Source organism: Mustela putorius, unplaced genomic scaffold (genome assembly GCF_011764305.1).
Source record: "Mustela putorius furo isolate JIRA1106 unplaced genomic scaffold, ASM1176430v1.1 tig00000145_pilon_pilon_pilon, whole genome shotgun sequence".
Lineage (NCBI taxonomy): Eukaryota > Metazoa > Chordata > Mammalia > Carnivora > Mustelidae > Mustela > Mustela putorius.
Window position 1 is genome coordinate 9346129 of NW_025421294.1, and position 23993 is coordinate 9370121.

The window sequence follows — 23993 nt, forward strand, 5'->3', positions numbered from 1 at the left end:
TAAAGACAAGATAAGATTTCTCATGCAGGGCTGAGGAGAGGTAGGCACACAGTGATAAACGCCTGCTTTGGGAAGGCAGGCTAAGATGAACCAATTCCAGCTGAGTGGATCTTGGAAGCCATTTTGAAAGAAAGAGGATTCACATTCGGTGTCGTGGGAAGGATAGGACTTTGATGTTTGTCTTGAGGAAGAAAGTGGGCTGTAGTCTAGGCAAAATAGGTGGCCACTTCATAAGCCTGCAAGCAGGGGAATGCCAGGGTTGGTCTAGGGTGGTGTCAGGGGGCTTGAAGAACCTAAGTATGGGGAAGAGGCAGCTTGTGCGTGTCCTTGGGAAAGGTACTGGGAGACTGGAATAGAAGCAGGGGTTGCTTTGCAAGCCATCTGAGTCCGGTGAACTTTACTGTGTGCATGGTGAACCTTTCCCATTTTTGGTGAGGGGCACTGGGGAATGGAGTGGCAGGACAGTGTGGTGGTCAGATCTATGTGTCTTAGGGACAGCAAGGAAACTGCTTTCTTTTCTTTTTTTTTTTTAACTTTTTCTTTGGAAATACTTTTAAATATAGAGAGAAGTTGCAAAATAGTCAAAGAGCTTCAAATTGTCCTTCAACTGGTTTTATCAATTGTTGACATTTTGCCGCATTTGCTTTATCATTCTCTCATTCTCTACTGTATACATTTTTACTAGGAGTTTTTCTCTAAGCCATTTAAGAGTAAGTTGCACACGTCATACCTCTTTACCTGTAAAACATTTTAGTGGGTATTCCCTAAAAACAATGACTTTCATATATATTTCAAAACAATGACTTTCATATATATATATTTTAAAGTCATTTCATATATATATATGAAAGTCATTGTTTTATATATATATATCTTCAGTATCATTGATATCAGGAAATTTATACTTATATTATATTATATTATATTATATTATATTATATTATACAACTATTATCTGGTCTGCAGCCTTTATTCATATTTCAGTAGTCCCAATATTATAGAGGAAGGTTTTTTTTTTCTTTCTTTTTTAAAAAAGTAATGTAGGTGGCCGTGAACTAGGCTGGGACTGAAGCTCTGGAAGTGGGAACAGGACTGCTGTTTCCAAGGTGGGTGCAGTAGAACTTGGCAAGAGTGGGCTCCGGGGGTGAGAGAGGAAATAAAGCTGACGATGAGGTTGCAATTTTTAGATTGGTGTTGCTCATCAACAAGAGTTCAGGAAAGGGTTTTGAAGTGGAAGGTGCTCTTATGTTCTGGGTTTTTGATTTAATTACGATTATTGGATTTCTATAGTCCATCAAGAGGCAGAAAGGCGGGATAGTGAGAGGCAGCTTTGTGAGGAGTCCAGAGTATGAACTTTGGAGCTGGACTGCCTGGGTTGGAGTCAGGCTTTGACACTTACTAGCTGTGTGATTGGGGAAGTCACCTAAGTTGAATGTGCCTCAGTTTTCTCATCTGTGAAATGGAAATAATAGAGCTTGACTCACAGAGTCCTTGTGAAGATAAAATGGGTTCTTATTTGTAAATTGCTGCGTTACAAGCTTGTCTGACACATAGTAAGTGCTCTTTACATTTGTTGAGTGAATATAAATGAGTTGGATTTTTTACATCTATGTTACTGAATCTTCACTAGCAAATCCATGAAGTAAGCACTATAATTATTATATAAATTATATAAATATTATAATTGGAACTCATGCTGTTCCCAAGGTCCTACAACTGTTGGTATAGAAAACTCATCCTCTTCTACATATCAGGCTATTTTCAGGCTTTCTGTATGAGAATATCCAATAGGCAGTTGGACCAGGCTAGTGACTCAGTATTAGGACATGGGCTGGGCTGGGTGTTCTAGGCTGGAAGTCCCCTCACAGATGGGATTTGCTGGGGATGTGGGATGCATGCTAAGAGAGAGTCTGCAGAAGAAGGGACTAAAGGAGGGAGCCGCTGAGTCAGATTGAGTAGGTGCAGCCACAAGTAGGGCAGGAGGATGTGGTGTGATGGCAAGGAAGAAACAGAAGAAGTTTCGTGGGACTCACCCTTGGTTTGAGATTCCAAGCAGAATAAATTGAGAGCAGAGCCCTGGGTGGTAGTGAGTGGGTCCCTTGTGGCCTTTTCTGAGAATGGTTGTGCTACATGGGTTAGGGCAGAAGCCTGTTTTTAGGAGCTCCAGAAGAAAACAAGAAGAGGAAATGGATTCTAGGAAAGTTAATGATTCTTTCAAGTAGTTAGGCAATAAAAGAAAGGAGAACTGTGGGAGGAGCAGCATTAATAAATGATCTCTTTCCAAAAGAGATGATTGCCTTTGTCCTGTAGGAGGAGAAGGTGGAGGCCGAAGATGCAGAACATTGTGGGGAGGATGGAGGGAGCAGGCTGCCAGGGGCAGAGTCAGGAGTATGGCTGCAGGGGCACGGCTGAAAGCTTGCGTGGGGGGCAGAAAGAGACTATGTACAATGACCTCTGACATGAAATAAGGAGTTTCACTTAAAATTTTTGTGCAGTGGGCACTGGAGCTATTTATTGGAAGTCAGAAGTATATTTGAGAATATACTTTGGAATTTTCCTAAATGAAAAGAAAGATGAAGGTGTTGGGGCACCCGGGTGCCCCAGTTGGTTAAGCATCTGCCTTTGGTTCAGGTCATGATCCCAGGAGCCCCATGTCAGTGGAAGTCTGCTTCTCCCTCTCCCACTGTGTTCTCTCTCTCTCTCTCAAATAAATAAATAAAATCTTACAACAAAAGAAGCCTTTGTAAAATGCTAAACCCAACATTTATTTTTAAGCATTGTCTTGAAGTCAGAGGGAGATGAATAGAACCAGTGGAAGTTGCCTTAGGGAACATTTGGTATCTGCCTCTGGCCTTATGGCCTCCATTAAACGTGGAAGCAAGAGCTACACAATTGAAATGTCAGTTGTGACACTGAGTCATTTTTAAATGAATGTATTTTTCAATTCATTGATAGGAGACATCCTTATTTATCTTTGAGGGTCTCTATCTTGAAGAACATGACAAGCAGATAATTTGTGGAATCAGTGGCTATTTCAGGAGAGTAAGGAAGCTGTCATTTGTGCTCATCGTGTCCCTATGGTTCAAAATAAGGTTGTAGGCAAATACTTCCACTCTGCTAGTTGCGGGAGGGCTGGGTGGGGGTGGGGGGGAGTGTTGCTGAGGTTGACTTTGTTGGTGGCGAATAACACAGCCAAAGAAGTGATGAGATCAGAAGTCTCACGTTAGCCATTTATTTCTCAGGTTTGGAGATAATTCACTTAATGTTTGATGTTGATAAATTCCATTGGTAAAAAACTTCCTTTTTCACCACCTTTTTAAAGCGTGGAAAGTAGGGGCGCCTGGGTGGCCCAGTGGTTTAAGTTTCTGCCTTCAGCTCGGGTCATGATCTCAGGGTCCTGGGATCGAGCCCCACATTGGGCTCTCTGCTCAGCGGGGAGCCTGCTTCCCCCTCTCTCTCTGCCTGCCTCTCTGCCTACTTGTGATCTCTCTCTGTCTATCAAATAAATAAATAAATAAATAAAAATCTTTAAAGCGTGGAAAGCATACAAGTGACAAATGTTTATAGTAGAAAAAAGTAAAATGACAGGAACAGAAATCTTGGACCATCCCAAATGGACCCATGGTAATGTCTCTGTGCATGTTTTATTCAAATTAAGTTATTCCATGACAAATTTATGTTTACACAAATGGAATTATACATAGCTTTTGTCTTATGATTTATGGAAGTCAGGATTTATGGAGGGTGAGAATTCAGTCTCACTTTTAAATGACCTTAGGAAAATTATCTGAAGCTTAACTAAAAGAACAATGAAGCAAGAGAAATGGGGCATAAGTTAATCAAATACATTGAGCAGTGTTTCTTTTGCTTAGTATGCATTTGGGAAGTGGGTTCATTTTCCCCATTTGGGTCTGGTCTTTTTATTTTTAGGTTCTCCCTGCAAAGCATTTCAGCATGATGGGTGGTACCTGAGATGCTATGCTTTGCATTGACCTTCTCCCTTGTTTTGTGTTGAGGTTTTTGGCTGTCAGGATCAGAGGGTTGTCTTGTACAGTCCATCTCTGAGCTCTGTGCAACATCTGGCAGCCAGGCTCCCAGGAGAAGTGGATTTCCCTGCAGGTATTATGGTCCCCTCCTGGGTAACACCGAACTGTGCTGGGGCTGGGGTGGGGGAAGCTCTTTGTGCCTCTTCTGCTCTCTGCACAGCTGCCCTGTCTTTGGGCTGGCCTGTGATGGTAACAGGAGGACTGATGATTGAGTTCCTGTGCTCAGCCCTTCCACTGATGAGAAGGACTTTCTACCTGACTCATTTCACTCATAAACTTAGCCTTCTTTCTGATTACACTAGGCTCTCTGTAAGACACAAAATTCAAGTTGAATGATAACTATAATTTCTTCCCATCAGTATTTGGAATGAATCAAAGATGAAGCTAGCAGCATTCTTATCCTTTGAAAACATTTGATTCATTTCACAAATAGAAAAATTACATGGTTTCCTGTAGATATTGATGTGCTCTCCTGGAAGGGTTAGGCCTCTGTTCAATGAAAATCATTAATTAAATGAAAGCCCCACGGATTACAAGGTGTGTGTGGGTGGGATGGGGGAGGAAGAGGGAGAGAAGGGAGAGAGGTGGGTCAGAACCGAATTCACAAGAGCCGTTTTCTCACTGGGTTAGGGATTCAAGACTCTTAGTAAAAAAGTGGCTCATTGTAAAGTTTTCATGACCTTGCTGCATGTGTGTACTTCCTGTTATGAATAAAGCTCAAATAGGGAACACACACAGAAGCCATCTAGAATGTGTTAGAATTGTCAGCCCATTGGAGCTTGGCCATGGCAGGAAAGGATGGCTCTTGGTTGTGGTGTCTTATGCCAGGGGATTGGGCCTGGCCCCTTCAATTCCTTCTGGGAAGACCCCAGCCTGCTGGCTTGCCTGTGTTGCTCTAGCTGAGCTCCTCCAGGGCTTATAATATTGAGTGTTCATAGTCCTCTGGATTGTTTTCTAAGGATAGAAATGTCCTGGCCTCACCCCAGACCTGCTGATTCAGTCTCTATGGGGTGCTGCTTAGGAATCTGTATGTTAGAGAAGCTCCCAGGGTAACTGTAATGTGTGGTCGTGTTTAAGAACTGCTAGTGTCAGTAATGGTAGGAGGTAGGACTGATGGGAAGTACTGTGGGAAGAAAGTGTGTGTGTGTGTGTGTGTGTGTGTGTGTGTGTGTGTGTGTTGTATAACAGCTGTGAGATGAGATCAGGCCCCTGGAATTCGCCAAGAATCAGCAGGGGAGACACATCAACCAGGTGCCAAGGATGTGGCCTTAGGCCTTACCAGAAACTCCCTCCTCTAGGGTGTGAGCTTCTGGAAAACACTTACTGGTCCTGTTGAAATCCTGCATTCCCAGGCCCAGTGCAGGCTTGCATCCAGAAAGGGCCATCACAATGTTTTCTTTTAAACTTCTGTTTACTATTTGGCTTTGATTTTCTACCTCATGTAGGAGCCCTGGTATCCAATGTGATTTGGTATTTTTGTAGATTTCTGATGATTCTCTAGTTTCTTAGGTTGCATTTTATTTTTTATGCTTTTTATTAGGATGCCAACCTACAGATTGAACAGATTGGATAGCTTTGCCAATGAACAACAGAAGCTGGAAGTACATATGATGCTTTCTGTTATATACCCAAAGTCTGTTGTATATGACAAGAATGAAGTTTTATTTACTTCTTGGGTGCACCAAGCATAAACATTGTCTAATGAGTAAAGAAGAACCTGATGGGAAAGAAAAATGCTGGATGCCGATGGATGGCAATTACTTATGGAATCTGGGCACAGAGTTGACAAGGGGTTGTTATAAGGGAAACCAACGCCTGCAGTCAGGTGCAGTTAGGATGACTTTTAATCCCAGTTTGCAAGATGATATTGGCTTTGTCTGAGCTGGTATCCCATTTCATACTCATCGGCGGCCTGGTCACCATGAGTGTAAGAGAGAGAGGGAAGATGTTTTCTGGCATCACCGAACAGCACTGGTTTGTCTGTTGTTTATCTTATTCTAGGCCACCTGGAACATACACGAGTTCAGAACAGGAAGCTCTCCTGTCCCACAGCCTTATCCCCGCTCTTTCTGCCCTTTCTCTATTGTGCATCGGAAGGAGTCTTGTAGGAACCTGTTTGGAGAGACAAACAGTCTGCTCATTGAAGCTTTTTGTACACCTACAGTCCAACAACTGCCCGTGGTCACTTCTCAGGCCTGAGGTTATGCATGCTGGCCATGAAGCAGTCTGCTCAGAGGAGGATAAAGACCCACACCATGCTTGGAAGCTAGCTTTAGGCCATTTGAAGCAGGAAATTCCAGGGTTCTGGGTGTCTGGAGGATGGTCTAGAATGTGGATATGTTGCCAAGACTTACAGGCTCCTAGCCCCATAGGGATGCCTGGACAGAAGAGGCAGGAGAGAAACACTCTAACACACTGGCCCCAGGTTTGGGTTATATGCCTCTGCTTTTCAGAGACTCTGCTTCTGATACAACCTTGAACATCCCTGGAAAGTTGGTTGACCATGTAATTCTGAAGTTTTGGGTATAAGAATATTTCAGACATGAATTCCATTTGGTCACCTGAGGTCCAGTGATCTCCTTCATCTGACCTGATAGAAATCCCTTGTCCTACCCTTAAATGCCATATGTTTGTGATAACTCTGTTTTTCAGGGGGAAACAAAAACTGAAACTATGAAGTTTAATGTTTTCAAATTCAACCAAAGGGAAGTCACCTCTCTGAAGTGTGTTTCATCCATGGAAATGGGGTGAATGTTTACCCAGTGTGTGGGTGTGAAGATTGAAAAACCGTTGGCTCAGCCATTCCCACTGTAGTTTTGTTTATCTGAGGCTTGGCCAAATGGAACGACTTTCCTCTCTTGCGATCACGGAATCAAATCTTTTCCAGTTCTCAGATACTTCTTCTGTGTCTACTGGTGTAACTTTCTGTGATTATTGAAGTCAGTGAACACTTTTCTTCTTCCTTCTCTCTTTAGGATGGAAGTAGCTCACAGGGCAACAAGGTATTTTCCAGAACTGGAAGCACTTACTTTTTTTGTGGATTATTGGAAGCCCTGTAGACAGGGTGATGGTGTATGGCACAGAGACTGTACTCCCACAACAAACAGATGGAGAAGATGAGTGTTAGAAGAGAGGAGTTGAAAATCATGTTATTTTCTACACTTTTCTACCCCCCTCTTTTTTTTTGCGTGTTATCCTTGCGCAGGGGCCATGCTAATCTTCTCTGTATCGTTCCAATTTTAGTATATGTGCTGCCGAAGCGAGCACATACCCCCCTCTTTTTTTTGAGGGCACTCACTTTCTTTTTATACTAATATAGATGAGGGGGGCACCTGGGTGGCTCGGTGGGTTAAAGCCTCTGCTTTCGGCTCAGGTCATGGTCCCAGGGTCCTGGGATCGAGCCCCGCATCGGGCTCTCTGTTCAGCGGGGAGCCTGCTTCCTTCTCTCTCTCTCTCTCTGCCTGCCTCTCTGCCTGCTTGTGATCTCTCTGTCAAATAAATAAATAAAATCTTAAAAAAAATAATAATATAGATGAGGGGAAGTAGAGGCCCCTAAGGATATACAGAACTAATTTTATATAATCAATAATTTTTGCCAGTAGTTGCAGGAAAATATGTTTTCAAACTCCTGCCCTATGTTGTTATTTACATTAATTGGCTTGCCTGGGGTCCAAACAGCTATGGCTTTTCTATTTTAATAATATTTCCAGTTTAATAATCAGCATGTGATTTCCCTGGAATTAATGGTATAAAGTGATGCTTCAAATAACTGTGTTATTGCCCATTTGTAACCAATAAAACTTGTACCAAGTCACACTGCTTTGGGTAATTAATTGTTCAGTAGAAAGGTTCTCTATGTATCCAAGCTTTAAAAGAAGCTAGTCCGCCTTTATTTGGTTATGACTAAGGACTCCACTGAGCACGAATTATTATTCTTCAGATATTTGCTTGTTACATTTTTGGTATCCAGTGGTGGTAGAATGAGCAGGGCACACCTAGACTGCAGAATAAACATCAGATAGGTCCTGGTGTGTAGGATACATGCTTACTCATTATCACTGTGAGTTGTTCATTACCAGCTTTCTTCTTTGATTACTGAAAACTTCCATTATTAATAATTTAATTTAGCTTTACCAGCTCCAGTCTCCCATGGCAGCCTGAACACAGGGCTTGATAAAGTCCAGATATATTTTAATTCTCCTTTGTCAAACCCAAGAGAGAATTTCTTGGAGACTGTGCTGATTAATGTGTCTTAACAAAACACCAACTGTGGGAACTGTGATGTATAATGAAGCCCAGGGAGGGATGGGATTCCGTCCAAAATGTTGCAAATAGATATAATTTTGACAAGCAAACGTGACATACATTCTTAACTGTTTTTTAGAAGGGAAAATACTAGAGGAGAGGTAATTTGAACATAGAAACTGTCTAGTAGGGGCACCTGGGTGGCTCAGCTAGTTGAGTGACTGCCTTCAGCTCAGGTCATGGTCCCAGGGTCCTGGGATCAGGCCCTGAACTGGGCTCCCTGCTCAGTGGAGAGCCTGCTTCTCCCTCTGCCTCTGCTGCTCTGCCTGCTTGTGTCTCTTGCTCTCTGTGTCAAATAAATAAATAAAAAATCTTAAAAAAAAAAAAAGAGAAAAAGAAACTGTCTAGTAGTGATAGGATGACTGATAGCTCTAGTGGCTCTCCCAGATGCTTAGTGCAGAGTGTGACAGATACTGGGTGCTCAGCAAAGTGTTGGTTAACTGAATAAATCAATGGTTCTTATCTTGTTCTGAGAAACTCCAAAACAGAGAGCACTTGGCATGATACTCATTTGAACCAATTATATTGAGCATTGCTGTGTTGTATGCTGTCCGACAAATGCTATTTGATTTGTTCTCTGCTGTAACAATTCCCAATTTATAGATGACATTGAGACTCAGGGAAGCATTTGACCACTTCCTCATGGTAATTAAGTAGTAGAAGTGAAGTTGGAATGTGTGTCCTCTGACTCTAAGTCCAGGATTTTAAGATTTCAGGATGACCTGCCTTTTTGAAATCATGGGCCAGAGCAAAGTAAACAAGCAACCAGAAAAACTAAGGTCTGGAATCACCGTCACCCTTACATAGAAAAGAGTAAAGATAACTATTGAGTATCTTGGTATGCTAATAAAAATAAGAGTTAAAAGATTGTATAGAGACCACATCCAAACAGCCTTCAAAAGGCTCAAGTCCTGGGGACTGGAACAACGAGAGAGCAGGGAAGGAAGGAAATGTGTCTAAATTCTTCCAAGCTGTTTATTTTGTTCTTCAAGTCAGGTCTTGTGTCTCTAAATCAAAATTTCAAAAGCTTATGGGAGATGAGACTTTTGGAAGAGTCTTAGAAACCAGGAGGGAAAAGACCTTCTCACTCATGCATTTGTACCCTCATGTTACTTTGTAAGGTTGTTACAGCTTTTAAATTTCATGTAGGTTTTTGTCTCTTCAACTATTCTGCAAGCCTTTTAAGGACACAATTATTTTCTCTCTTAGCTCTTTCTTGTGTTCTGTCCACATACAGAGGCCCCTCAGCAGGACAGGTAGTGCATGGTATATTCTAGGTGTTCCAAGGAGCTTTGTGTGCCCCCATGAGTCTGATGCCATTTTTGCAATATACATACTGTTGGAGTTATTCCTACGTATTAAGGAATAGTGAGTTCTCAAGGCCCTCTCCACAGCATAAATTAATTTAAGTGTTCAGTTGATAACACTAATCTGTTGGCACATGGTATGCAGTTTCTTCCATCATCATTGACATCATCAGTTCAGGCCCTGACCAGATGAGCTTGTTTGGTGGTAGATAGGGGAGATGGAGGTATAGAACATTTACTTATGGAAGTGGATCTTCTTGTGTTACTGTGGATAACAACACAGATATATCTGTGTGAGGTGTTACAAGAAGAGAGAGGGAGAAGATTCATTATTAAATTTGGTTTCTTGACTTCACTTAGCCTGGAACCATGATGATTTATTGATGGGGAGTAAGGAGGGAGAATTTGAGACAAAAACTTTGTTCTCTGCTTGTTCACTGCCTAAGAGCTCACAGTGCTCTCTTTGGGAGCCTAGTGTTAGCTTATTCTTTTTTGAAATTTTATTAATTATTTTTATTAATATATAATATATTATTTGCCCCAGGGGTAAACAGATCTGTGAATCATTGGTCTTACACACTTCACAGCACTCACCATAGCACATACCCTCCCCAGTGTCCATAACCCTACTACCCTATCCCTACCCCTCCACCCTCCAGCAATCCCCAGTTTGTTTTATGAGGTTATGAGTCTCTTATGGTTTGTCTCCCTCCCAATCCCATCTTGTTTCATTTATTCCCTTCCTACCCCTCAAACCCCCCACGTTGCCTCTCTACTTCCTCATATCAGGGAGATCATATGATAATTGTCTTTCTCTGATTGACTTATTTCGCTAAGCATAATACCCTCTAGTTCTACCCACATCATTGTAAATGGCAAGATTTCATTTCTTTTGATGGCTTCCTAATATATATATATATATATATATATATATATATATATATATATATATATCACATCTTCTTTACCTATTCATCTGTTGATGGACATCTAGGTTCTTTCAATAGTTTGGCTATTGTGGACATTGCTGCTATAAACTTTTGGGTTCGTGTGCCCCATCGGATCGCTACATTTGTATCTTTAGGGTAAATACCTAGTAGTGTGATTGCTGTGTTGTAGGTTAGCTCTATTTTCAACTTTTTGAGGAACCTCCATTACTTTCCAGAGTGGTTGCACCAGCTTGCATTCCAGGTTCCACTCTGGAACCTTTCCAGAGTGGTTGTACCAGCTTGCATTCCCACCAATAGTGTAAGAGTGTTCCTCTTTATCTGCATCCTCACCAGCCTCTGTTGTTTCCTGACTTGTTAATTTTAGCCATTCTGACTAGTGTGAGGTGGTATCTCATTGTGGTTTTGATTTGTATTTCCCTGATGTCAAGTGATGTGGAGCATTTTTTATGTGTCTGTTGGCCATCTGGATGTCTTCTTTGCAGAAATGTCTATTCACGTCCTCTGCCCATTTCTTGATTGCATTATTTGTTCTTTGGGTGTTGAGTCTGGTAAGTTCTTTATAGATTTTGGATACTAACCCTTTATCTGGTATATCATTTGCAAATATCTTCTCCTGTTCTGTCAATTGTCTTTTGATTTTGTTGACTATTTCCTTTGCTGTGCAAAAGCTTTTGATCTTGATGAAGACCCAGTAGCTCATTTTTGCCCTTGCTTCCCTTGCCTTTGGCGATGTTTCTAGGAAGAAGTTTCTGTGGCCGAGGTCGAAGAGGTTTCTGCCTGTGTTCTCCTCAAGGATTTTGATGGATTCCTGTCTCACATTGAAGTCTTTCATCTATTTTAGTGTATTTTTGTGTGTGGTGTAAGGAAATGGTCCAGTTTCATTCTTCTGCATATGGCTGTTCATTTTCCCAACACCATTTGTTGAAGAGACTGTCTTTTTTCCATTGGACATTCTTTCCTGCTTCATAGAAGATTAGTTGACCATAAAGTTGAGGGTCTATTTCTGGGCTCTCTATTCTGTTCCATTGATCTATGTGTCTGTTTTTGTGCCAGTACCATAATGTCTTGATGATTACAGCTTTGTAATAGAGCTTTAAATCTGGAATTGTGATGCCACCAACTTTGGCTTTCTTTTTCAACATTCTTCTGGCTATTCAGGGTCTTTTCTGGTTCCATATAAACTTTAGAATTTGATTACATTTCTTTTGAAAAAATTGATGGTATTTTGCATTAAATGTGTAGATTGCTTTAGGTAGCATAGACATTTTCATAATATTTATTCTTCCAATCCATGAGCATGGAATGTTTTTCCATTTCTTTGTGTCTTCCTCAGTTTGTTTCATGAATACTTTATAGTTTTCTGAGTACAGATTCTTTACCTCTTTGGTTAGGTTTATTCCTAGGTGTCTTATGGTTTTAGGTGCCATTGTAAATGGGTTTGGATCCTTAATTTCTCTTTCTTCTGTCTTGCTGTTGGTGCCTAGAAATGCAACTGATTTCTATGCATTGATTTTATATCCTGCCACTTTACCAAATTCCTGTATGAGTTCTAGCAGTTTTGGAGTGGAGTCTTTTGGGTTTTCCACGTAAACTATCATATCATCTGCAAAGAATGTTAGTTTGACTTATTCTTTGCCAATTTGGATGCCTTTAATTTCTTTTTGTTGTCTGATTGCTGAGGCCAGGACTTCTAGTACAATGTTGAATAACAGTGGTGATAGTGGACAGCCCAGCTAGGACTTCTAGTACAATGTTGAATAACAGTGGTGATAGTGGACAACCCGGCTAGGACTTCTAGTACAATGTTGAATAACAGTGGTGATAGTGGACAGCCCTGCCGTGTTCCTGACCTTAGGGGAAAAGCTCTCAGTTTTTCCCATTGAGAATGATATTCGCTGTGGGTTTTTCATAGATGGCTTTGATCATATTGAGGTGTATGTACCCTCTCTCTCTACATTGTGAAGAGTTCTGATCAAGAAAGGATGCTGTACTTTGGCAAATGGTTTTTCAGCATCTATTGAGAGTATCATATGGTTCTTGTTCTTTCTTTTACTAATGTATTGAATCACATTGATTGATTTGCAGATGTTGAACCAACCTTGGAGCCCAGGAATAAATCCCCCTTGGTCGTAGTGAATCATCTTTTTAATGTATAGTTGATCCTACTGGCTAGTATTTTGGTGAGAATTTTTGCATCTGTGTTCATCAGGAATATTGGTCTGTAATTCTCCTTTTTGATGAGGTCTTTGTCTGGTTTTGGGATCAAGGTAATGCTGGCCTTATAAAATGAGTTTGGAAGTTTTCCTTCTATTTCTATTTTTTGGAAAAGTTTCAGGAGAATAGGAATTAATTCTTCTTTAAATGTTTGGTAGCATTCCCCTGGGAAGCCGTCTGGCCCTGGGCTCTTATTTGTTGGGAGATTTTTGATGACTGCTTCAATCTCCTTACTGTTAGTATTAGCTTATTCTTAAGCAAAACATATCTTGTGTCTAGGATTTTGTTGCTGAGGGAAATGCATCTCCCTGTGCTGACTGTGGACTCTGTGGTATTAAAATCAAAATAATTTGACCACCTGAGCTGAAGTAGTTTTAGCACTTAGGTGTTATTTTCCCTATATAACACAATAAATACTATCCAGTATGCTGTTTGAATATCTAATATAACTAATTAGATTTTCTGGTTAACCCAGATGAAGGCAAAAATATCCTATCAACAGTAATAAGACCATTGGGCCTAGGGGATGAGTCCCTGCTTTAAAGGACAAAGGGGACATTGTCTATGAGCAACATGCTCACTCCCACTTCTGTACCACTCAGGACACTATAATCCCCTGCCTAAGTGATCCCCAAATTACTTTCAAAACTTTTGTAGGCCTCTCTTGTGGTCAAGTCTCCTCAGAGTGAACTAAACCACTCCTCTGTGAGCACTCCTAGGGTCAGAGTGTGAGGCTGTGTGTGAACCTTGGAAGAGCAGGCTTGAGTGTTCTTTTGAAAGGCTCCTCTCACTGCAGAACACAGTGAAGCTGGGAAGGAATAGGAGAGTGGGCTACTGGCTGGGGGTCCTTTGGCTCCCTCAATTTTAGATGTGGCATCGTATTTCTTTTTATTTTTTTATTTCTTTTAAGTGTTCCAGAATTCATTGTTTATGCACCACGTCCAGTGCTCCATGCAACACATGCCCTCCATAATACCCACCAGCAGGCTCACCCAACCCCCAACCCTTCTCCCCTCCCAAACCTTCAGTTTGTTTCTCAGAGTCCACAGTCTCTCATGGTTTGTTTCCCCCTCCAATTTCCCCCAACTCCCTTCTCTTCTCCAGCTCCCCATTGTCCTCCATGTTATTCCTTATGCTCCAAAATAAGCAAAACCATATGATAATTGACTCTCGCTGCTTGACTTATTATACTGAGCATAATCTCTTCCAGTCCTGTCCATGTTGATTCAAAAGTTAGGTATTCATCCTTTCTGAGGGAGGCATAATATTCCATAGTATATATGGACCACATCTTCCTTTTTCATTTGTCCGTTGAAGGGCATCTTGGTTCTTTCCACAGTTTGGCGACTGTGGCCATTGCTGCTATGAACATTGGGGTACAGATGGTCCTTCTTTTCACTATGTTTGTATCTTTGGGGTAAATACCTAGTAGTGCTTTTGCAGGTTCATAGGGAATCTCTATTTTTAATTTCCTAAGGAGTTTTTTATTTTCCTTTATTTTTTATTTCCACTGTTTTCCAAAGTGGCTGCACCAACTTGCATTCCCGCCAACAGTGTTAAGAGGGTTCCCCTTTGTCCACATCCTCTCCAACACATGTTGTTTACTGTCTTGCTAATCTTTGCCATTCTAACTGGTGTAAGGTGGTATCTCAATGTGGTTTTGATTTGAATCTCCCAGATGGCTAGTGATGATGAACATTTTTTCATGTGTCTGATAGCCATTTGTATGTCTTCATTGGAGAAGTGTCCGTTCATGTCTTCAGCCCATTTTTTGACATGATTTGGGGCCTTATTTCAAACTCTCTCCTAAGAAACCATTTTATTTTATTTTTAAATTTGACACAGAGAGGGAGAGATCACAAAGCAGAGAGGCAGGCAAAGAGAGAGAGGGAAGCAGACTCCCTGCTGAGCAGAGAGCCCAATGGGGGGCTCGATCCCAGGACCCTAACCTGATCATGACCTGAGCTAAAGGCAGAGGCTCCCAGGCACCCCTGGGAAACTATTTTAAATGAGCTGAATGGGTTGCCTGCAAAGTACACTCCTTAGAGTATCTGGGCTTTAATTGACCACTGAAGTCCTCACATGGCTTCCTGGTCTGAGTGTGGAGCAACAGTGGTTATTATTCTGTGTGCAGTAGTAACTCTTAGGAATTAGGGATGCTTGTTCTCCAGAGACATTTTAGGGAGTTGCTGCTGCTGGTGGTGGTGGTCATCACTGTTATTTCATCAGCACTGAAATCTTTCATTTTCTGTACATTTGACCCTTTCCTTGAATACTAGACCATAAAGGAGTGTGTGTGTGTTCTAGTAGATTCAGGATCCTCACTGTTGAGCTCTGATGACCTAATTTTTTCCAAAAACGTTTATTTAGTTAGTTGAGAAAGAGAGAGACAGAGGGAAAGAGAGAGTGCAAAGAGAGAGTGAGCAGTGTGGCGAGGGGCAAAGGGAGAGGGAGAAAGCCAGGCAGACTCCATGCTGAGTGCAGAGTCTGACTCAGGGCTCAGTCTCACAGCCCTGAGATCATAACCTCAACCAAAACCAAGAGTTGGATGCCCAACTGACCACACCTCCTAGGCACTCCTGATTACTTAACGTTTTTACTGGAGTTTGTTCTTGTAGCTTGCTCAGAATCTTAAGCAATTTTATATGGGTGTATTTTATTTTTTTGTCCTCAGTCAATTAAATGTATGGTCTTTGAACTCAGTAAGCTAATTTACATGTTACTTTAAAATAGAACCTTTCTTTGTCTTTCTGTTTCCTCCTTCCTTCTCTCTTTCTGATATATATTTATACTGAATACTTCCTAGGTATCGTGCTAGAATTCACTTTGCCTATTTTTTTCTTATGATAATGTATGATTGTTTAGAATGTCATCATTTAGTGTTTAGTATAAATGCATAATAGAAAATAACTCTTTGTTTACAAATATTTATGGAGATTTAAAGTTATCATTTCTGTATGCATATATTTTTGCCTCTTTTTTCTTTCTAGGGAGTAACAGATAACTGTAGGTATTTGTTACCATGCAAAAAATGTTTATGAAAATTCTCAAATTTTATGCTCAATAATTAGAGTTATGTACTGTTATTTAGATCTTTTATTTAGTACTATTAACTGGATATACTTCTGTTGTGTTTCCTCTGTTTCCCCAAATGCTTTACACTGCCTCCCACTCCTGCTCCTCCATTTCTCTGGATTTTTATCTTTCTCTCCTCTCTTCCCCTCTGCTTTCCTGCCCCTGCTCCTGTTGTGGACCCTTCTCTGCTCACTTCTTTCTTGTTTCCACTCAGTCCTCGTGTATGTGCCCTTTGTCTTTGTCTGGGTTTATATCCATCAGGAGGAGGGCCAGCCATCTTCTCATGTAACAAATGGTATCCAGATAGAAGTCCTCTAGACAAAGAGCCAGAGAGTCACCTGGTTTCAGGGTTGTCAGAATCTCTGAGATTAATCATGTAGCAGGGTCCTCCTCATATTGTGCCTGAGAAGACCAGTCCAGTGAATTTGTTAACTAAACCTCAGGCCAAACCCTGATTATGCTCCTTATCTTCTATTTCTCATTCCGGTCCTTAATTTCTTAAAAATAGCTTCTGAGTTCACCCAAGTACAAACAAATAAGCCACCCCAGGTTAATAGACTGATGTAGGTATGCTCCTCTGGTGACAAGGAAAGTAAAAATGTAGGGGCATGAACACAGGAGAACATAAGAGATGCCCTGATAAGTTGTTCCCTCAAAAAAAAATCACTTAAAGTTAGCTGAGAAATTGCCGATAGCAACTATAGATAAACAAGTTCCGGTAAGTTACTGCACAGACGAGTGTACTAAAGTTAGAGGGCGAGAGAAGGATGTTTGACAACATGGGCAGAGGTGGAGGACCCATGCACCTTACAATCGGGCACTGAGATATTGTAAAAAAAAATTAAGGGAGTTGGTCCTTTCCCTTGATTTTTCTTATTTTGTGGAAAAATATACAATAACCCTATTTTAATACATAAATTAAAATCAGTGTACTGTAATTTGCTTGTGTTAATATAAATCTAAAACTCTTCAGTCTAGACCAGCTGTAACCCTATTCCCCAAAGATCTTCATTTTGTCATTATTTACAGCTAACAAGACATTTATGATCTCTTTTTGGTTGTCTCTGGTGGAACATTGTTGGCAGTGCTTTCCTGACTTGAAATTCTCATGTGCCTGGAAATCTAGTTAGGAAAATGAGTAAGTAAATAACTTCTCCTAAGGGTATAATCTCTCCTTTGTGACATAAATTAGATATCCATTCACATCTATGGAATAATTCCCAGTTTTGCAATTAAATAATCTGAGAGGCGCAAGCAAACATGCCAATCTCTTTCTAGTCTAGGAGAATTCAGTCAACTTTGTACTTGAGCAAACAAGCTATGCTTTTAAAGAGATGCATAGTTTTCTCAAAATTGGCTTATAACAAGCTGATCTCAGCTGCCGTCAGATGGATAATTTAACAGCTAAGGTAAGACGCTTCCGACCATGCATGTTTACAGTGTTCATTGAAAAAATAAAATGCGATTTTTAATCTTAAGGATGATTTGATCAGGGTACATGTATAATGAAGTCCCTGGCTTCATGTTTTAATCTTGAAATTGGTTGTACATTGCAAACTAACTTTCTCACAGAGAATGGACCAAGCTTGACTGGAGAACTTTGAGGTCATTTTAAGTCTTCTGGAGTGTAAGTAATTGAGTGAAAAAATAAAAGATGCTCCTTTTAAACAGTTTTAAAATTCTGTTTCTTCTTCTTTTGGCTGTGAGGCTTTGTTTTCTCAGATAGGTTTACAATCTGGAATATTTTCTGACTGATTTTTATAAAAGTGGAAATGTTCCCTGCTTCTCAGTGTTGTTGTTGCCTCTGAAATGACATGGATGTTTGACTTTTTTAAAAGATTGTTTACAGCGTTCATTACATTTTACTTCATATTAAAGTAGTTTGGCATGAAACCAGGTCCATTACAAATTTTAAGCTTTTTGAGGGCAGGGTCAACATCGTCTTCTTTTCTCCTGAGGGACTTTCATTTGGGTGGTGAAATGAAAGTGGACTCAATGAATGAAATCAGACATACCTTACTCTCAGAGCGTACATGCTTTAGGCTGGCTGTGGGCTGGACAACTGCCTGCCCACCTATACTTGGCCAAGGATTTGGAGGGTCTTATAGATGATGTTGCTTTAAGCAAGAATGAAGTGAAAATGTGGACCTGTGGTCCAGCCTTTTTTTGGTATGATTAAAAATGTAATTCAGGGGGCACCTGGGTGGCTCAGTGGGTTAAAGCCTCTGCCTTTGGCTCAGGTCATGGTCTCAAGGTCCTGGGATCGAGCCCCACATCGGGCTCTCTGCTCGGCGGGGAGCCTGCTTCCTCCTCTCTCTCCGCCTGCCTCTTTGCCTACTTGTGATCTCTCTCTCTGTCAAATAAATAAATAGATTTTTTAAAAAAATGTAATTCAGTATGATTGATTACCTTGAAAATGAGCATAAAATGAGATAACACTTAGATTAGTATAAAAGAATTCTGGTTATTGCGCTTGGTTATTTGGACAAGTTACCTTTCAAGATTTACTCAGCTATGTAATTTCCAGGGGCTGAGTATTCTTGATTATAGGACATCCAGGTTCTGAGGCTTCTCATCTTGTTTTTCATTTAACTGTTTATTATCCTTTTCGAGAAAAGGAATAAGAAATATGATTATGTTTTGGCTGTTAATTAAACCTTCCTGTGAAACTATTTAGACTCTTCTTGGGTGAATGAGGCAAAACTATTTGGATATATTACCCGAGCTTTTGAGAGTGGTAAGAAGAGTTCTTTATTATTGTCAGTACATAATTAACATGGTAATTCCCATTTCATTTCAATTTTTTGTAGCATTAATTTTGCAACTAGCCCAGCAAGGCATCACCTACATATACCTGGTTAGTGAAGATGCTGTTACCAGTTGTGCTATAGAACATTACTGAAGCAATGGGACGGTCTGTCAGGCTTCCCTCTTTGGGCTTTGTAGACAGCCCAGCAGTATGTCCCACAAATTAGGGATAGAAGGAAACTCTTCCTTTGGCTTTTCCAATTCTGTTAATACCATTTGAACTCCTGGTAGTTTTTCCTTTTGGGAGAAAAAGGCTCATTTTGACATCCTTGACATCAACAGATTGTTGGTCAGATTCAGCCTCTAATCCTTCTGTGGCTTGAAAATAAAGAAATCTATTACAAATTCCCTAAGGCTAATAGTTATTGGAAGAGCTAGGAGGACTGGGTTTAGAACCTTGGCCTTTCCTCTTATGAATGTATTATTATATTGTGAACTCTCTTGAAGCAAACTCGGGTTGTCTTGGAGCAAAGAGACAAATAAGACAGACAGGGACACTGAAAAGAAAGAAAATAAAACTAAATTTAAAGAAGTCTTACTTAAAAAAAAAAAAGACAGGGACAAAAAGAGATGGTAAAGGCAGTAGCAGAAATAGGTGTTTCCTGCTCTTGTGGTCTTAAGTGAGCATCTAGGAGTCTTTAGAAGCATCGGGGCTTGTCCATCGCAGGGTGTTTGAGGAGTCTTTCAATCTCTTGAGCTCTGGAATGTCAGTTGATTCATCTACTCCACCGACATGTGCTTAATGAATACAGAGCACTATCTTCAATAGTTTTCTGACTCTTGTCTTTAGCCTTATCCTTTTATTGGACAACTTGTTATGATTTCTGCTTTCACTTTTTCATTGCTAGGTAGGAGATGGTAATAGTAATGGTCTGGTAACCTCTCAAGAAACTTCAAGTTGGTTAGTAAGTGAGCATCTTACTTCAATCAATCCACATAAAGATATAAGGAGAGCATTTATATATTCATTCTTCCTATCAGTCTTTTTTTCTCCAGGTGATAATGGATCCCATCATGTCTATGGTCAGTTATCTCTATCCAGTTCAATTTGAACAGGCAGTGAATTTTATATTTATAATATAATTTTGTATTATGGGAGATGCAGAAAGAATAATACTTCCTTTAATGTACTTTTGGTAAAATTGAGGTTAAGTGATTTCCCCATATTTATTCTGCCATGAAGTGAACTATTAATAAAGGCTTTTTAGTCCTTAACCTCATGTCTTCATTGAATTGTTCTATAAAGAGATGATCCATATTAAAGTTATCTTTTTAATTGTTTACTCATTATTTTGCTCTATTCTGCTCTCTCCCAAATAAAATAAATAACCCTCTTTCTTCATTTTGTTATGAATTCAATTTACCCCAAATAGGCTGGGGCTAGCTTAATTAAATAATTATATGTTGTAATGGACTTGGGGGGCTAGAATTTATATCACATTAGGGCAAAAGCACTTCCAAATAATTAGTAAATAATAATGTACTTAATATGAATATTATCATAAGCACATAGACCTTAAGTTTAGAATCCTCTTGATATGTGTGAGACTGAGTATCGAATCTCTGCTGATTGTATTCTGATAGCTGCTTTTAAAAATAGCTTGTTTATATTTTATTTGTGTCTATAAATCCAGCTTGTTTATATTTTATTTGTGTCTTTCTCATGAAAAGGGACTTAATGAAATAATGGTTATGTGATCTTATGATTGCTTAATTCCAGTTAAACAGGACTTAAGTTTGTCTTATGATTAGAGGGAAGAATGGTTTTGCACTTTTCAGTTCCATTTGTGAGGAACTGGTTTTTGCAAAGCACCCCACAAAACCTCCTCACTTGACACTTCACAGGGTCTTTGTGCTTTTGCATTTGGGACATTTTATAAAAATCTCCTAGTATTTTTCCAAATGATCTTTAAAAATGGGTTCTGGGGAGGTTTTAACAATGAGATAAATGATTTCTGTGTTACAATCTTTTAAACATGTTTTCATGATCCAGCGTTGGGGGTAGGGTGGGGTGGGATGTGTTGAACAAAATAATAACCAGAGAAACCTAAAAGGGAACTAAAAATGTTTTCTTCCACCTTATTTGCTAGTAATTATTCAGACAATTTTATGTAGTCTCTTTGGAAATTCTAGAAGCTTTTCCATTTCAGGCTTAATATATTTGGATCATAAATAAATATCAGGTACCTTTTTGGAGGCATTAGAAACTGAATATTATGCAGTCTACTCTCTGTTGCGTCAGGAGCTTGAATTGTTTTCATTAAAATATCTGCTCTGAAAGCACTGAGATTAGACGGGATGTCAGCTCCCCTTTTCTCCCCTGCTATTGAATGTCAGAGATTTGTATTGTTGGTAGGAACTGAGATTTCATTTTCCTTGGCCACATTCTGATGCTGGCTCTACTGCAGCAGCTCTCCTGTTCCAGGTGGTTATGCCCAAGGTAAGTCAGGAAAGGTATTTCAGGAGAGGAGCGTGGGTTTGTTGATGAAGTGTGGGGGAAACCAAATGAGCATCTGCAGAAAGAATGTACATCTTTGTCTGCCTGAGTATATGTGGAATGGGAAACACTTTGCGTCATCTAAAGCTCCCACTGGTGTGATGATCAGACTGTGTTTATAGTCAAAATATGACCAAAGGTTTTTCTGAAGCAAAATGTTGTATGTTACGTGTGGAGCAGGCGTTTGCATACCTGACTTAAGTTTATGGACTAATAACATTCTGTTCCAAGAAATACTGTCAGGTCTTATAACACTAGGGTTTTGTTTTGAGTTATTACGGTAGATGGATTATTTTTCTTTTAAATAATCCTCTCTGGAATTTCCAAATATAAAAGAAAAGTCACATAATTTATGGGGAGATGCCTTTTTGTTGATGTAAATTTTTCAGAACTGACCTTAACAAATATCATTCATTCTTTTCTACTTTTTTGAGGACTATAAATGCCAACAAAACAGATTTAAGCAAGTTTTATGAGTGGGACTCCAAACAGATGATAATAAGCAAAATCATGAAATAAATCAACCAAAATAATTGAACTGGAATATACTGTAAATAAAGAAAATGAGTTTAAAAATTCTCTCTCTAAAGAATCATTGATGGTAAAATAGAGATCCTCTGTAGTTACTCTCCCTAGGTAATAATATAATTCTGTTGAAACCAGTGAGGTCCCTGTGAGAGCAGCTTCTTGCTGCTGATGAAGGGAACTGGACCCCATAGCTTGGTGTCCTCATTATGTACTCAGCTCTCCCTTGCTCCTGTACCCTGGGTTTAAATAACACAGGGTGGCAAATATTTAGAATGAGTTTTATGTCTTTGGGATTTTTCCTTCCCCACCATTGGTAAATAACATATTTCTTCTGCCAATATGTGACCTTTGAGATAACTTCCCTTGTTAAACACACACTCATTTGTATGGCTGTTTGTTTTCTTTCTTCTCACCCCCACCCCTCATTTCAAAAGCTATTTTTTTCTGTCTCCTCTTCAACTGCTTGAAGCAAAGAGCAAGGTCTTCAGAGGAGACTCATGTCTGTAGTTGTGAAAGGAGGGACTCTTTTCACTAGAGGAGTTAGCAATCACAAACCTAAGCCCGCCCATGTGATCCAAATAGAAACGTGGTTTTTTCCATCGTAAATTATGCTTCAATATTACTGGTTGTAACTTTCATACATCAAAATGAAATACAGTTTGGTCGAGATACTGTTATAAGGTAGATAATACAGTTTTATTGGTTGGTAAACTGATCTGTATGATATTTGTGGATTTGCAGGGGCCCCGCATTTATTTTGAAATAAAAACATTGCATTGGAAATGGATGAAAACATGCCATTTGCCCTGCTCCATGCAAACTGTAATACTTAGAAATCAGGGCAGAATCAGAAGTAGGAGGTTTCAAAGGGTAGCCTGGTGCTACTGGTGTTAATTTATAGGAACCCATTAATTTGGGGCAATAATTTCCAACTACTATCCATCTGTGCCACTCCTGGAGCGTTTGCTGACACCGTCAGGAGAGGCAGCAGCAGCGCAAGTATCTTGTTCTGTACCTTCATAGTTTCCTTGTCCATCTGCATGATGTTTTCCTCTGCATTTTTTCTAATTTCTGGGCCACCACGTGCCAGAGGAAGGAGGTAGGATAGAATGAGGAGACCAGAGTGAGGAGCTTTAACAGGGTCCATCATGCTGCACCAGAGATATTAAATCGCGTTAATGAAAGGCTTAGAGGAACCTGGCTCCCCATCTTAATTCTGTTATGCATTTACTGTGAGTCAGCCTACTATGCTGACAGTTTAGTGTCGTGTATTGTTTCAATTGTTATTTCTTTTTCTGTCACTACCAGTACTATTGATGTTAGCCATCATTTGTTTTATCAGTCCAGCAGAATTGGGACTTCAAATTATTATGTCAAGCAACTTATATTCTCTTGTGTAGGTATAGCAGCATGGGTGACAGTGGAGTTGTGCTATAGTAATACTATTTTTTAGTCTTGTATTTCTTGTTTTTTTTTTTCGTTTGTTTGTTTGTTTGTTTGTTTCATTTAAGAAATTAGTGCCATGGCACCTGGGTGGCTTAGTCTGTTAAGTATCTGCCTTCGGCTCAGGTCATGATCCCAGGGTCCTGGGATCGAACCCCACATCAGGCTCCCTGCTCACCGGAGAGCCCGTTTCTCCCTCCCTGTGCTGCTCCTTCCACTCATGTGTTCTGTCTTGCTCAAATAAATAAATAAATAAATAAAATCTTAAAAAAAAATTGGTGTCAACATCTATTCATGCCTCTTAATATTCTTTTATAACATACTTTTTTATATGTGGGTAACATTTTATGGTTAGATAGCATTCACTTATCTTATCAAATTTAAGTTTTTTGCCACTATAAAAATTGTGTTATTCCTTGTAGTATATCACAGCTCTTTCCTTAGGAAGCCCTTCTAGAAGCAGAGCTGCGGATGAAGGAGTCTATTTATTTATAGAGGTTTAATTATTTCTGTCAAATTGTCCTCTAGCAAGTTTTCTCCTTTCAATTTATTCTCCTCCTACTGGTGCATGAGAGGGCATATTTTCCAGTATCCTAAGTAGTACTATTTTTATAAAAACTCTGCCAATCTGATATGGGGAGATGGTATCTTATTGTGCTTATATTTGCATTTCTTAAAATACTGGTGAGGTTGGACATTTTTTCCTTTGTAAATTGCCTTTTAATGGTCCTTGCTTTTCTTTTGGGATTTTTTTTTTCAGTAAATTTTATTGAAGTTCTTTATGTAGTATGGAGAGTATTCTATTTGTCAGTTTTCTATA

At 39.8% G+C, this 23993-nt stretch overlaps 1 protein-coding gene and 1 non-coding gene across 5 annotated transcripts in view; one reads left to right on the forward strand and one right to left on the reverse strand.

The window, feature by feature from the left end:
• The window catches only part of PDE4D (phosphodiesterase 4D), a 1492536-nt gene that overhangs the window by 58042 nt on the left and 1410501 nt on the right, over positions 1 to 23993 (forward strand). The window lies entirely within an intron of this gene.
• Positions 7204 to 7313, reverse strand: LOC123390867. Its single transcript, XR_006605459.1, has one exon. It is a non-coding gene; the product is annotated as a U6 spliceosomal RNA (small nuclear RNA).